This window comes from Mixophyes fleayi, chromosome 1, assembly GCF_038048845.1.
Source record: "Mixophyes fleayi isolate aMixFle1 chromosome 1, aMixFle1.hap1, whole genome shotgun sequence".
In the NCBI taxonomy this organism is placed as follows: Eukaryota; Metazoa; Chordata; class Amphibia; order Anura; family Limnodynastidae; genus Mixophyes; species Mixophyes fleayi.
The window spans coordinates 448,793,724-448,807,796 of record NC_134402.1 but is presented as its reverse complement, the minus strand read 5'-3'; the positions used below and the strand labels follow the sequence as shown (position 1 = coordinate 448,807,796).

Genomic DNA, 14,073 nt, shown 5'->3' with positions numbered 1-14,073 from the left:
TATTTATTTATTTTTATCATTAGTGCTATTTATTTATACACGTTTAATCATTTAATTGGACTTAAAATACATTAGAAGTGAAGCTTTTTTTCTGTATATTTTAAAGAAAATTGATGGAAAGTGCAAATTAATTATTATTATTATAATTATTTATTATTATTATTATTATTATTATTATTATTATTATTATTATTATTTATTTATTTCTAATTTATAAGGTGCCTACATTATCCAGCACTGTGCATTAACAGGACCATGATATAAATAGATCATGTATAATGACATGAATCTGACGGTAAAGATTGCCCTGCCCAAATGACATAATTATTATGTCACTGAATAGACCAGTATGTTCTACACAATGATCAATGGTGACTCATCTTATCCAAGAAATAAGTTTCAGGACTGTTTCACTGTTTCGTTTCCCTTCCTTTCTCCCTGTGCTGTATGCTGTGTGTTGTCTATTGTCTACACTGTAATCTTACTAGACATGTTTTTCTCCAAGATATCTGACCTGATTCAAGTAGCAGATTGGGTTCCTTATAAACACCGGAGGGTGGAGCAGAGAAAAGTAGGACACCACAGACCTTGTGTATAGTGTGATAATAAAGATCCGTATGTATCAATATAAATATGATCCAAGAATGTGGATATATGTACAGGCGCAGAAAAGCAAAAGAATTGGATTTTTGGGGGTATTTAATTAACATGTAGTAATAATGATGCCTGGGCTACAGTTGTATATACATAAACCAATAGGAATGCAATAACAGGTCTCTTATATGCAGAGAAGGGAGCTGTTACCAGTGATTTAATAGGTATAGTGCTCTATACCTCTGGATCCTTCCTATGTTAATAATATAATATATATAGACATGTCTTGCTTTATTACTATCCTGTGATGTCATCTGTTTGAATTGACTTAGTTGACTGTGCTACAGATTCCACAGGATATCACAACTCTCATATACTGTGTGATGAGCTGTCTAATGTGTGTTAATTGGTGAACCAGGTAAGATGCATGTTTCAATAGAGTCTACTCTGTAGGACTCACAATCATTGCATTAAGATTTCAGAATTTGCACTGAACCACTGCAAACAAACAGCAATTAGCTTTTATCTGACTAGCGTAAGGTAGATAATGAACATAAGTGTCTAATCGGCTGCTGTGGTGTAGTACAAATGTTGTACCTAAAAGCAATGCTAATAATTGATCACTAATGGATACTGTATATTATTAATATTATTATTATTAATTATAATAATATTAAGATGATGCTGCATGTTCAGATGTCCTCCAAACATGTTTATAGTTCTGTGCTGGCACGTCTACAAGATCAGAAAGGCTTAGCAGCAAGTTCTTAATTGGGACCCTGAAAGCTGTTGCTACTTTAGTTGTCATAAATATAGATACATAACTGTTCCACATAGCACTATTTTCAATGCAGTCTACAGAGAAGCTCTGTACTGTATAGTTGTGGAGATTAATGAAAGTACAATAAGATTTGCTGTCTTTCGTCTTTGGGGAATCCTACATATAATGTGTATTTTTATTACAATGAGTGACAAATCCCTTGTTTGATTCACAGGGCAGCAAGGTGGCTTAGTGGTTAATACTTCTGGCTTTCAGCACTGGGGTCATGAGTTTGAATCCCGACCATGGACTGTGATGAGTTGGTATGTTCTCCCCGTGTTTGTGTGGGTTTCCTCCAGGTGCTCTGGTTTCCTCCCACATTCCAAAAATATACTAGTAGATTGATTGTCTGCTATCCAAATTGACCCTAGTCTGTCTGTGTGTGTGTGTGTGTGTGTGTGTGTTGGGAATTTAGACTGTAAGCTTCAATGGGGCAGGGACTGATGTGAGTGACAGAAATTCTCTGTACAGCGCTGCGGAATTAGTTAACAATAATGTATTAATATTTTTTAATTAGTGGAACTGGCGATAAATTACTGATAAATGGCGTCAATACGGAATTTTTTAAGAATGTAATTATTATTTGAAAATCATACTTATTGCTGCAAATTAATAAATAAGCCCCTATCACTTCTGTCCCCACCCTCTTTTATCAAAAAGAGGAAATAAAAGTGGCAAGAGAAGTTTTGTTTACCCCAGCCCCACATTCCACCAATGGGGACCTACCTCACCCACATTCCACCAATGGTGACCTACCTCACCCACATTCCACCAATGGTGACCTACCTCATCCACATTCCACCAATGGTGACCTACCTCACCCCTATTACAGATGATAGAATGTTTTACATACTGTACTACAATGTAATTATATAATTGGCTGCAAGGTAGAGTTTAGGAAGAAGCTTACAGACATTACAGTGATTAGTTATCAGTGGGGCTATGTGTAAATAAAGACAGTCTGGGGGAGATTCTATCAGCTGCGATGTTCTCAGGAATAGAATGGCTGCACATTTTTATCATTAGTACCCCATAGTGGAGCAAGCAAAAATTAGCAGATATTTCACACAAAAAATGCGCGCGGGGTGTCTCCTCCGGTGGTAGTCAGCTTAACGATACTGACTACCCCGACAGTGATTAGAAGGACGTATGAAACCCGAACACTGATACCCAGACTTAAAAGAAAGATTGACTTACCATTACCCAGATGCTATCATTTCACGACCCAATGTGTTGGCGACGGTTGAAAATGATGTCACTTTAAAGCGCGACTCCTCTTAAAGCTTCAATGCACGGACCCGGCTGACATTCGTCTCATGTAAGTATTATGTTAGGGTTAGGGGTTATGGTTGGGGTTAGGGTTAACCCCTAACCCCCTAGAGTATATCTCTGGTCACTTTAGTGATGGGTATTCTCATTCAAGTGGGAAGAGCAAAGGATTGTGCAAGGATTTAATGGAAATAAAGTGGGTGAAGTGATTGTATTACAGCTGCTCTAGGAGTTTGGAAGCACAGGACAGGAGGGAAATAGAGCAATATCTGGGGATGAAGATAGGGTTGAGAGATGGTTTCTTAAACATAGGAGAGATGGTCACATGTCTAAGATGGAAGTGAAAGTGTCAGTGGAGAAGAACATTTTGAAGCTGGGAGCTTGTTGTAGGAAAGCATTTGAGTGGAGGGGGCAGAGCAGTTGAGAGAGAATGGACTGAGAGACAGGTTGAGAGGGAAGAAGAAGAGAGAAATGTGAAGTCCTAACCCTCATTAAAGATCATCATCATCATCTTATTTATATAGCGCCACTAATTCCGCAGCGCTGTACAGAGAACTCATTCACATCAGTCCCTGCCCCATTGGAGCTTACAGTCTAAATTCCCTAATATAGACACACACACAGACACAGACAGAGAGGGAGACAGACAGGGAGAGACTAGGGTCAATTTTGATAGCAGCCAATTAACCTACCAATATGTTTTTAGAGTGTGGGAGGAAACCGGAGCACCCGGAGGAAACCCACGCAAACACAGGGCGAACATACAAACTCCACACAGATAAGGCCATGGTCGGGAATCAAACTCATGACCCTAGTTCTGTGAGGCAGAAGTGCTAACCACTAGGCCACTGTGCTGCCCCTATGACTTTACCGACAACTTAAGTTCCAATTTAATCATCAACATTTATTTACATAGCGCCAGCAAATTCCGTAGCGCTTTACAATGACGTTGTACTTATTGTACTTGACCTACATTTGCCCCACTCACCCCTCCCTTGTTTCATCTCTCTAAGTGTAAAGAGTCGCAAGTGTAAGATGTGCCAGAATCTGCCTACATAAGTAAGCATACTCATCTTTGGCGTTGCATGCGCAGCAATGAGATGTGTATTTTACACAAATTAATGTGCGTTTAACTCTAGCTGAGGCCTTAGCTCTGTACCTTAGATTAGGCTTCCAACCTATATAGACTGAATTTGTAGTGTCAAAGAGACATGTGGTCATTGACGGGACTGACGCCCCACTCCTCTTTAAACTTGTACTAAGACCTGCAATACATTTATTAGTGCATATAAATCATCATGCCATTGATTTAATATAAATAGCACATAACTAGCGCAGAGCTACTTACCTTTGAAGTAATAGAAATTACTCATCTGAGTTATTGGCTAATTAACAGGTGCAGACATGGTATAATGTGAGCAGAGATAATTACCTGTAGATGAAAAAGAGGCTGAAGAGAAAGACTAATCCATGACTCCTACCTACTTGCTGCAGGTCAGGACTTTTGTCCTGATTCAAGGGCAGTTAGGAGGTGCATCTCACAAACAAGTGCCCCTTCAATGCAAAGCCTAAGAGCTGCAAATGTGTATGTCATTTTTAGGGGTGGGAAAGATGGCTTTTTTGGATAGGATTTACTAGGATTTACTAGGTAAACAAACCAGCCTTCTGTTAAAACTAGTTCCACTTCCCTAAAAGTGTAGTAGGAAAAAGGGGTGTAGTATTACCCAAATGAATATGACCGAACTAGGAGTATACACACAGGGAATTACACTGAGTAGAGAGCAGGGCCATAAATAGGACTGTGCGATAGGGGCGACTGCCCAAGGCGTAACACTTAAGACATAGGTAAACCGAGGGGAGGTTTTCTAGTGCCTGGAAACCCCCCTCCAAGCCTGGGGCACTGTATAATTGAGGTGGCTGGACCCTGCCCCTGCTTCACATGGCTCTGCTTGAAAAGGGAGATCTCCTTGCACCTAACAGTAGTGCACGCAGCATTGCCCATGTATATTATGGGGATAGGAAGAGTTGGAGAGCAGCCAAACACTGTCTAATATTATAGCCACACCCCTATGCATGCTGGTCACGCCCACTGATGGTGTGGTGTTGAAACCCCCCTCTACAAATCCTGCGTTTTGCCCCTGTAAGGGGGCGCAGTTTATGAATATTTCAAGTTCATTTGGTTAAAATTGAGGGCTATGGGGGTGTCATTTTTGTCTCTAGCTCCAGGTGCTAAAATTGTAAGTTACGGCTCTGGTACAGAGTGTTGGCGACACCTTCATTAGAGGTGAGCTGGCCGCTATCTGATGACCCGGCTTTGGGGAATTATCAATATAACAATTTGGTGAGGATTGAGTTTCTTGAGGGATTTGTTGTTTTGGATGGTGATAAGAGGATCTGCGTTGGGAGTAAAGTTCTATCAAACTCCTGAACTGCAATTTATTTTGCTTAGGTCTCATTGATTATAATTTTGATCTGTCTGTCATTATAAGACTCTTTTTGCTTGCTGGGATGTATGATGAGGGTAGGGGGGGGGGTGGGTGTAGAAATATACAGATTGGCACTGGAATTATGTGTCTAATATATAGCATATAAAAAAGGGTCCCACATATACACACAAAAAACGCTGCATTGTTACTTGTGTATATTGACTTGCACTTATCTTACTCTAGTCATCATAATCAATTTTACTGTTTAAACAAAAATAGCAATATATTTTTTATTAAACATGAGGCGTGCTCCCCACCCAAAATTAATTATCAGCACCATGCTATATCCTGGTCTGGTTACCACTAAATCAGAGCATGGGGCTACCCTGCAGTAACCAGCATAAGGCTCTGCCAGAATGGGCTGATCACACTATAACAGTGACACCCTAGGTGCGGATTCCCCCTATTGTAATGTGAACCAGTAGATTCAGTGTGGGGTTGAAGCCCCTAGGTGGACTGAGCCATGAAAACAAGCATTTCCTTCCCTAGAGCCAAAAAAAACCACTGGCACCCCTGACTTGGAGGGTGCCAGAGTGAGAGTAATGTTTCAAAAATAATTTACAAACTATTGTGGAACTACAGGTCACCATCATCATTATCATCATTATCTTATTTTATTTATATGGGACCACCATATAAATAATCCACAACCTGGCAGCTATTAACTGATTGGACATTCTGGAGTTTGCGGTACTACAAACACCAGCATTCCCATGGCTCACAGTTGCTGCCAGAAAATGCAGTACCAAAATAAGTGTAACAGAAAACGATTAATTGAAAAATTTAAAATTAATTGAAATAAATGTACCCAAAAAACATATAAACATAATTCAAATTGAAATAAGATATAAGCACCTATACAAAACTTATTCCAACCATTAAGATGTAAAAAAAAAAGCCTCTAGTCATGAAGAGGTTTAAAAGACCACTGATTAAAACACTGAGGCAATTTTTTTTAGATTTTGGGCTTCATTCATTAGGGTACGCAAAAAGAATGTATTGTACATTTTTTTTAAAACGCTATAAGGAGCGGATGTAAAGATACGTCTCTAGTTATTATTTTTATTATTATTAATTTTTATTTATAGGGCGCCACTAGGTATCCGTAGCGCCGTACAGGGACAGACAGAACACGATACAGGGTGAGACAGCACAGTACAGTTAACAGAAATCACAGTAACTCAGAAGCTCAATGAACAGCTAGATTAGAGGTGAGAGCCCCCAGCGGGGTAGAGACAGGGGCCGGAGGACCTCATGGAGGAGACAAGGAGCTGGAGAGCAGAGTTAAGGTGGTGGAGAACAGAAGGAGAGGAGACATAGTTAAATATGAGTCTAGGACCACTCTGCTCTTACACACAATATACTGCAGGCTACATCCAATACATATGTGTATATAAAGTAACAAAAGTGCACAGGAAAGAGCAAAGTCAAGTAATGTCACCTGTTAATAATATAGTCAATAAGGACAACACATTGGGAAAAATGTTTTTTTCCCCTTATAAAACACATTTATTAAGATGTTATTAATATCTACTGTACATAAAATGCATTTTACAGTTGCTCCTGATTTCAAACACATGATCTAGCATGCAAACATAACCAGTAGCTGGTGCAAGTGATATAACAGAAAAACACGTACCTTAGAGATGCCCAAAGCTTGCATTGGACTCTGCTGCGTGCGCTTGAGCTTGGCACGTCCTTACTGTCCATTGAGTACGTGCATACCCCGAGTCCCCTCACCGTTCCACCCATGAAATCATAGACTGTAGTAAGGCTCTTTTGTACTCGCAGATGAATTGGACGTTGCTCCGGTGTCTGGCATATGGATCGTTTCTGGCCATGCGCAGAGCAATTTTAAACAAAATACGGCACATATCTACATTTACGTTCCTCAATGAATCGGGCCCTCTATGACTATTTTTTGAATACGAATAAGACTACATGACCTGGAAAACAGTTCACAAGTATACGGTAATTCTAGTAAAAAATAAAAAGAAAAAACAAACATTCATCCTAAATATCTTTATACCCTTAAAGGAAGCTCTTTTTAAGCAATTATTTCTAACAATCAATAAATTCATCAGTTGTGAATCAATTTGATGAAAATAGAACTATTGGTACAAAAAGACCTAAATGAATATAAACAGCTAATATAAAATGCTACTTATTTTGTTACATAACTGAGCACTTACAGTACCATATTATACAACATGTATAAGGGGAGTTATATAGAGAACAAAGAAAAAAAACAAATAAATGCAAAACCTTTCAAATTAACATAAAAAATGTTCCTAGCCCCTGGATCAAAGTAAGACATATATCACAGCATTAGATGGAAATATGAACCATACCAACCATTGTAACTGACCCCCATTTATATTAGTTCAGAAACTTAATATAATTTTGCACTTCAGTAGAGATCAAATTCCCAAAGGTACAGGCTGCACTATATATTTCACTTCTGATTCAATAAGAATAGAATTAGTTTAAAGCAACTGTATCTCTGCGTGTATGTGATGTCAGTTCTTCTCAGATTACTGTAAATCATTGACATAAAATCATTAGGTTTCTCTAGAACTTTTTGTTTTTAAATCACCAAAGCAGGGTTACTGTCATATCTTGTACGCTGAGTCACTGTCTTTCTCATATGCATGCTCTAAGAGGAAATTAGTGGTTCGTGACTAATACACTGAAAGTAATTGCTACAGGACATCAATCTGCTTTATGTGAGTACAAGAGGTGGGCTTGACTTAGGTCTGAGCATACTTCTTGTTAACAATCATTATTTCCTGCTCATGCCGAAAGTCCCCAGCTTTGAAGTGGGTGGAGACAGAACAACCTTTAGCCAATCAGATAATTAGAATGTTCACATCAGTACCTGTTATTCCAGGAGTTGGGTGTACTGATCATATGGGAGGCACTAGTGCATACTACACAGCTGTCCTGATTTCAGCAGTCCAGTCCAGATTTGAGGAACTCAGAAGGGGTAGCAACTTATGGGGAAGTAGGTTGATTTGTCCAAGAGTGGGCATGGCTGGTAACAAAAAGTATGTTATTGGGTAGATTGGGGGGAGGCTAGTGTGAATTGGAGTTGTAGAATGGCACAGATCTTATCTTGTCATGTGCAGCCTATATGAGAAGGCTATGATGATAACTCTCCCCCAGTCCTGATTTATGTGTGACGGTTACTTTTTTAGGGCTCTCTCTCTCATCGACCTGTTTGGGACAGTTTTGAGTTAGAAAGTTGGGAGGTATGTCCTGTTCACTGCTGCTCTGAATGACAATTCATGGATATTGGGTGGGATGTAAGGGGTAGCATAATGCTTCAAAAAGTTGTGACTCTGCCCCTATCATAATTTGGCTAAGAGCCAATGCAACATGACCATGCCCCCATCCTGATTCTCGCAGCTCTAAAATTGAGAAGCATGTATGAAGTCAATTTAACCTGAAATGTTGTAATTTAGTACGAATAGCCATTTCTATTACTGTCAACATGTGAATAATATTTTCGACCTTTATGCCACTGGTCAAATATCAAAGTGCCCTTATTATCATGTCTCAGTGAGTTGAAACAACATAAGGAGCAAACGCAGGAATTCTAGAGGGGGCTTTCCATGCAGTCAGATTGCATATAAGGGGCATAATTATTATTTAAGACAGTGCTAGACTGCTCTCCAACTATCCCATACCCTTCAAATGCACTGGCAACTGTAGCCAACTGTTTTGATTCTGGTGGTCCAGTCCCAATTTTGTGTGACTGTTCTGCTTAGTCAGGGTTTTTACCTGAGTGCAAGGATAGTTAGGATGTATGTCCAGCTCACAATGTACTGATTATTAAGGGCAAGCTGCATGTATCAAACTGCAGTGGAGGCAGCTTGTTCTTAATGAGCAGTACAGTGTGACATCCGAACTATTATTGCAGTCAGGACAAAGTTCTAACTGAGCGGGACAGTCACACAAAATCAGGACTGCCTCACCAAAATCAGGACAGTTGGCTACAATTGCCAGTGTATTTATAGGGTATGGAACAGTTGGAGAGCACTGTCTCAAATAATAACTATGGGCCTGTTTCATTCAGGATCTTAACTTGAGAAACTTCTTATTTCAGTCTCCTGGACAAAACCATGTTACAATGCAAGGGGTGCAACTTCGATTTCTGTTTTGCACATAAGTTAAATACTGACTGTTTTTTCATGTAGCACACAAATATCAACTTTAAATTTCAGTGTACAAATAAGCTATCAAGTATTTGTGTGCTACATGAAAAAACAGTCAGTATTTAACTTATGTGCAAAACAGAAAACTAATTTGCACCCCTTGCATTGTAACATTGTTTTGTCCAGGAGACTGAAATGAGAAGTTTCTCAAGTTAAGATCCTTAATGAATCAGGCCCTATGTCCCTTATAAGCAATCTGATGGCATGCTATGGAAAGCCACCTCTAGAAATCCTGTGTTTGCCCCTGATGTTGCTTCAACTCACTGAGACATGATAATAAGGACACTTTTATGTTATTCACATGTTAACTGTAATAGAAATGCCTATTTGTACAAAATTAAAAAAATTCAGGTTAACTTGACTTAATACATGGGTCAGTAGAATGACCTTAATACATGGCAATGGTCAGTAGAATGCGTTATGTATTACATGTCAATAACTGTATATCAGTATCTTTATTGTATATTTATCAATAAGATGCTCTCCATATTGAATAGAGGTCATTAGAATGCTCTGTAGTAAAGTGATCACTAGAATATGGTCTCCATTGAATACTGATTAGGTGGGGCTGTGATGTATCTATTTCTATGTCTTTGAAATAACAGTTGTCTTTATATTTAATTGGCTGAGTGAATACACACCCACATCAGACACACCAGGCCCACACAATTTGGCGACATTCATTTTTGTTACCTTATTGCTACACTGCTAGAAGAGCCTTTGACACTATACTTGTGTTCGTCCCATAGGCTAAAACAGTCCAGCCACCTTCTGAGTGTTAGACATGATGTAGGGTGTAAGCGATTGAGGTCTGTGATTTCATCTTACTAACACAGAGACACGGAGAGTCTGTCTCTAATATAGTCGGCTATAATTCTGATCTTCCTTGGATCGTGGATACACTGGTATAATAACTTACAATTTGGCTTGATATTATTTCAACTAAAGCCTCATTGGACGGGCGCGGTTCAGCGCAAAGGAAAAAGGTTTTTTACAACCTGATCCACTACCGCTGACGAGCGGAAAATATCTGAACCCTGGCTTGGGTGTGCCGACTATAAGAACAATCAATTAGTGAGTATAGTAAGTTTTGAAATCCTTGTATTTCCATTGACTATAAATCCCTCCGGAGGGCTGAAGACGTTGAATGGTAAGGAAAATACTGCTGAATTTGAATTGCGGTTTTTCCAAAGAATTTAACATGTGTTGTTAAGAAGGTGCTGATTATCTTGGTCGGATTTGAACTGCTCCTTATTATAACAAGTGTTACGGAGCACATCCTGACTGTGTCTATACAGTTGATCGCTATATATTGAAAATATTAGGCATAACATGAAGTGAAAGAGAATCTCGTGATTGTCATCAATCTACTTGTGATATTGAATATAAACGAGCTTTCTCTACAAGAGCTCTTGATCAATATTAACCATCTGTGAGAAGCACGGTCACTACATTGGACTCCTTTTACTTATTTTTTGGGGTTTTTTAGTTTCTTACTATTTTATATTTTATTTTTTATTATTATTATTATTTTTAAGGTATCCTTCAATATGCTGGCCAGCTATACAGTTTTATAATTGATGTAATACTTTATTCATTAGATCATACTGTTTGTGATTAAACATATATTCATGTGTTATTAATCAATTGTTTCCTTATTGCCATGGGAGGATCCTCTAGGTCTTTTTATTGAGCTATACCAACATACATTCTCGGCAGCGCAACCTGTCTTGTCTGTTCTGGTGAATATACATTTATGTATTTTTGTGGTTGTTGTGTAATAAACCACAACAGTGCAGCAGTGGAGATTGGTGTTATCCCTTTTTCTGTATATATATCTCCATAGATAAGTATCATCTTTTAAAGAGATCTCCAAAAATAACCCATATCGGTGGGATTCCTTCGCCTACATAGTGTGCGCCATTAACCCTTCACGGGATTATTTTAGGGTGTAATGATGTCAAGTACTACTTTGAGAATTACAGTAGTTGATGGAAAGCATGAAGCAAGACCTTTCTTTTCTGATTTCTTAATATCTACAACTGTGAGCGAGATTAACTCCAATAATTACCACTTGTATCTAGGATTACATAAAAAAAAATAATTATATGATTCGCAAAGAGATTTATTGTCTTAAATTAGGGATTATCCAAGTCACAGATAATGGCCTCAGTCCTTGGAGATGAGCAGTCTCTGGAGTATTCACACTGTTATCCTCTACGACTCTAATCTTGCAGCTGTACAACAAGGATCTGTTCCCTGGTACTTGACACACCTCAGTGTATCTTCAGTGCTGTCTATGCCTTTCATCCTCTGGACTCCTTGAGCAAGAAAAGCTAACAGTGCTAACATCAAATGCATAACAATCTCCTCCATAATTGTTTTATAACCTACGGAGATAGTAGAACATTCTTTAAGATTTGGTGGCACAACAAGGATTCCATTTGTATGAAAAATAGAGAAAGTGGGCACAATATGTGGAGTTACTTATTAAAAAACAAATTGTTGGCGATACCAATAATCGTTTGATTAAACACATTTGTTATACCAGAATATACTATCACCCATACCAGGGGCGCACGGAGGATTGTCGTGGGGGGGGGGGGGGGTTCTCCCCGCCAACCGAAACCCCCCCCCCAAAAAAAAACACGAGAGAGAGCTGTTGCGCATGCGCCCGCGCAGCAGCTCCATTTCGCCAGCGCTGTCCTATACAGCAGCTGCGGCGCTGTCTAAGAAGCGTCTGCGGCGGTGCTGTATACAATACAGCACCGCCGCGGATGCTTCTTTGACAGCGCCGCAGCTGCTGTATAGGACAGTGGCCACTTAGTTAGCGCAGGGGGGGGTTTCTAGAGACTCAGAAAACCCCCTGCGTGTGCCACTGCATGCAAGGATAAAAATGCAACTACATGTTGCTTATGTACAAAATATTGAAATAAGGTATTAACTCAAACCCACTAGGTCAGTTATTGTGGTTTGGCTTTCCTGTACTCCTGTTGTGTTTTGTGCCCATAATGGAAACACTTGGTTAACCAATCATGTGTGGCTCATTCGATAATTAAGTAAACAACAGACCAGTATGATTTATGTATAAAAATGCTGGACAGTCTTGGTTGTCTATAGTTATAGTTAGCATGGCTGCCAGAGGAGACCTCAGTGAGATTGACAGAGGGGTGACTGGTAAGGCACGTATGGCAGGAGGTGTATCTCAACTTACTAACGTTTCATGAGCAATGACATCTAAGGATGAACTCATGATCAGCAAAGGGCAACAGTGGGCAGAAGCATGGCTGTAATGGGGACTGTGCGAGAGGAGCTGCTGTCCAGGGTGCAAACTTGAAAGGGGGCGCAGGGAATTGATATTTTATATTATTTTGGCTAAAATTGAGGGTTTGGGGCGTTTCCTGCTTGCCCCAGACGCCAATACTTCTAGTTATGACTCTGGGCAGGAATGTTTACTCCAGGATCAAAAAATCTGGGCATTAATTTGAAGTGCAGGACAAAACAAGAGAGCAACTGCAGATCAATCAACTACAGATATTGACCTATGGTGTGAGCAGCTAGTTTCATCAAAAATGGTCTGAGGAGAACTAAGGCAACTCTGTGAACTGTTATTGATACTATTTATAGCTGTGTTTTTTTGTTCTCAATTAATATTGTGTTTTTATGTTATGTATTAGGAGTAAATAGATGTGACTTTTTGTTGACATCACGGGTCTTGATACAAAGTGTTTTTTTTACACATAGAATATATTAGCTACATGTGCTGTAATGTGCTTATCATACCTGGCAACGTATGGTTGCAAGTTCAGTGGTGCAAACAGCACAGGTGATGGAACATTGGGCAGTGGAGGAAGGCGATATGGTCAGAAAATACATCATGTTCTCGACAAATGGATCAGTATATTTGTGGCCCCAATCTAATGATCACTACAGACCCTAGTGTTTGTTTCCAACATCGCATGGCTCTAGAAGTTCGTTAATGTTGTTGAACACATTTTTATGGCATGGTTTTGGCAAACTTATTCCCTAAAAGGCAAAGGGGAATACTGATTGTCACTTAATAGTACTGAGTGTTCATCTCTCCATGTTGTAGCATTTTGTTTCTGACGTGAGAGCTGACTTCCAGGATGGTAGCGACTCCAACTCCAAAGAATGTGTGGTCACCCAATGGTTTGATGAGCATGACCCTGATGATATCCATATGTCACTTGGTCAAAACCCAATGAAGCATTTATGGGATATTCATGAACGACCCCTGAGAGAGTATTTTCCACCACCATCAATTAGGCATCAGCTGAGTGACTTACACCATTTGCCCTGCAGACATTTGGGCTTTGATTCAATAAGGAATGTAAATGCAGAAACGCGCCATTATTTGCGTAAAATTGCTATGCACATGCCCAGAACTGGACTATATACCAGAGAACACAGTAACATCCAATTCAACTTTGAGTGCAAAGACCCTTACTACAGCCTAAGATTTCAGGGGCAAAGTGGGGAGGGAACTGGGCCTATGCACATACTCAATGTACTGTAAGGGTGTGCCAAGCTCGAGCGCACATAACCTTCAATTCAAGCTTTGGGCATCTCAAAGGTTCCTGTTTTCCTGTTGTATCACTTGCACCAGCTACAGGTCAGGTATAAGTGCTGATTACTAGTGATGACAGCTGTGTATACATGCTAGAAC

The 14,073-nt window shown here is 39.5% G+C and overlaps 1 long non-coding RNA gene across 1 annotated transcript in view; it reads left to right on the top strand.

Annotated features, from left to right (window-relative positions):
* The window catches only part of LOC142101845 (uncharacterized), a 464,827-nt gene that overhangs the window by 11,957 nt on the left and 438,797 nt on the right, over nt 1-14,073 (top strand). The gene's annotated exons all lie outside the window — the stretch shown is intronic.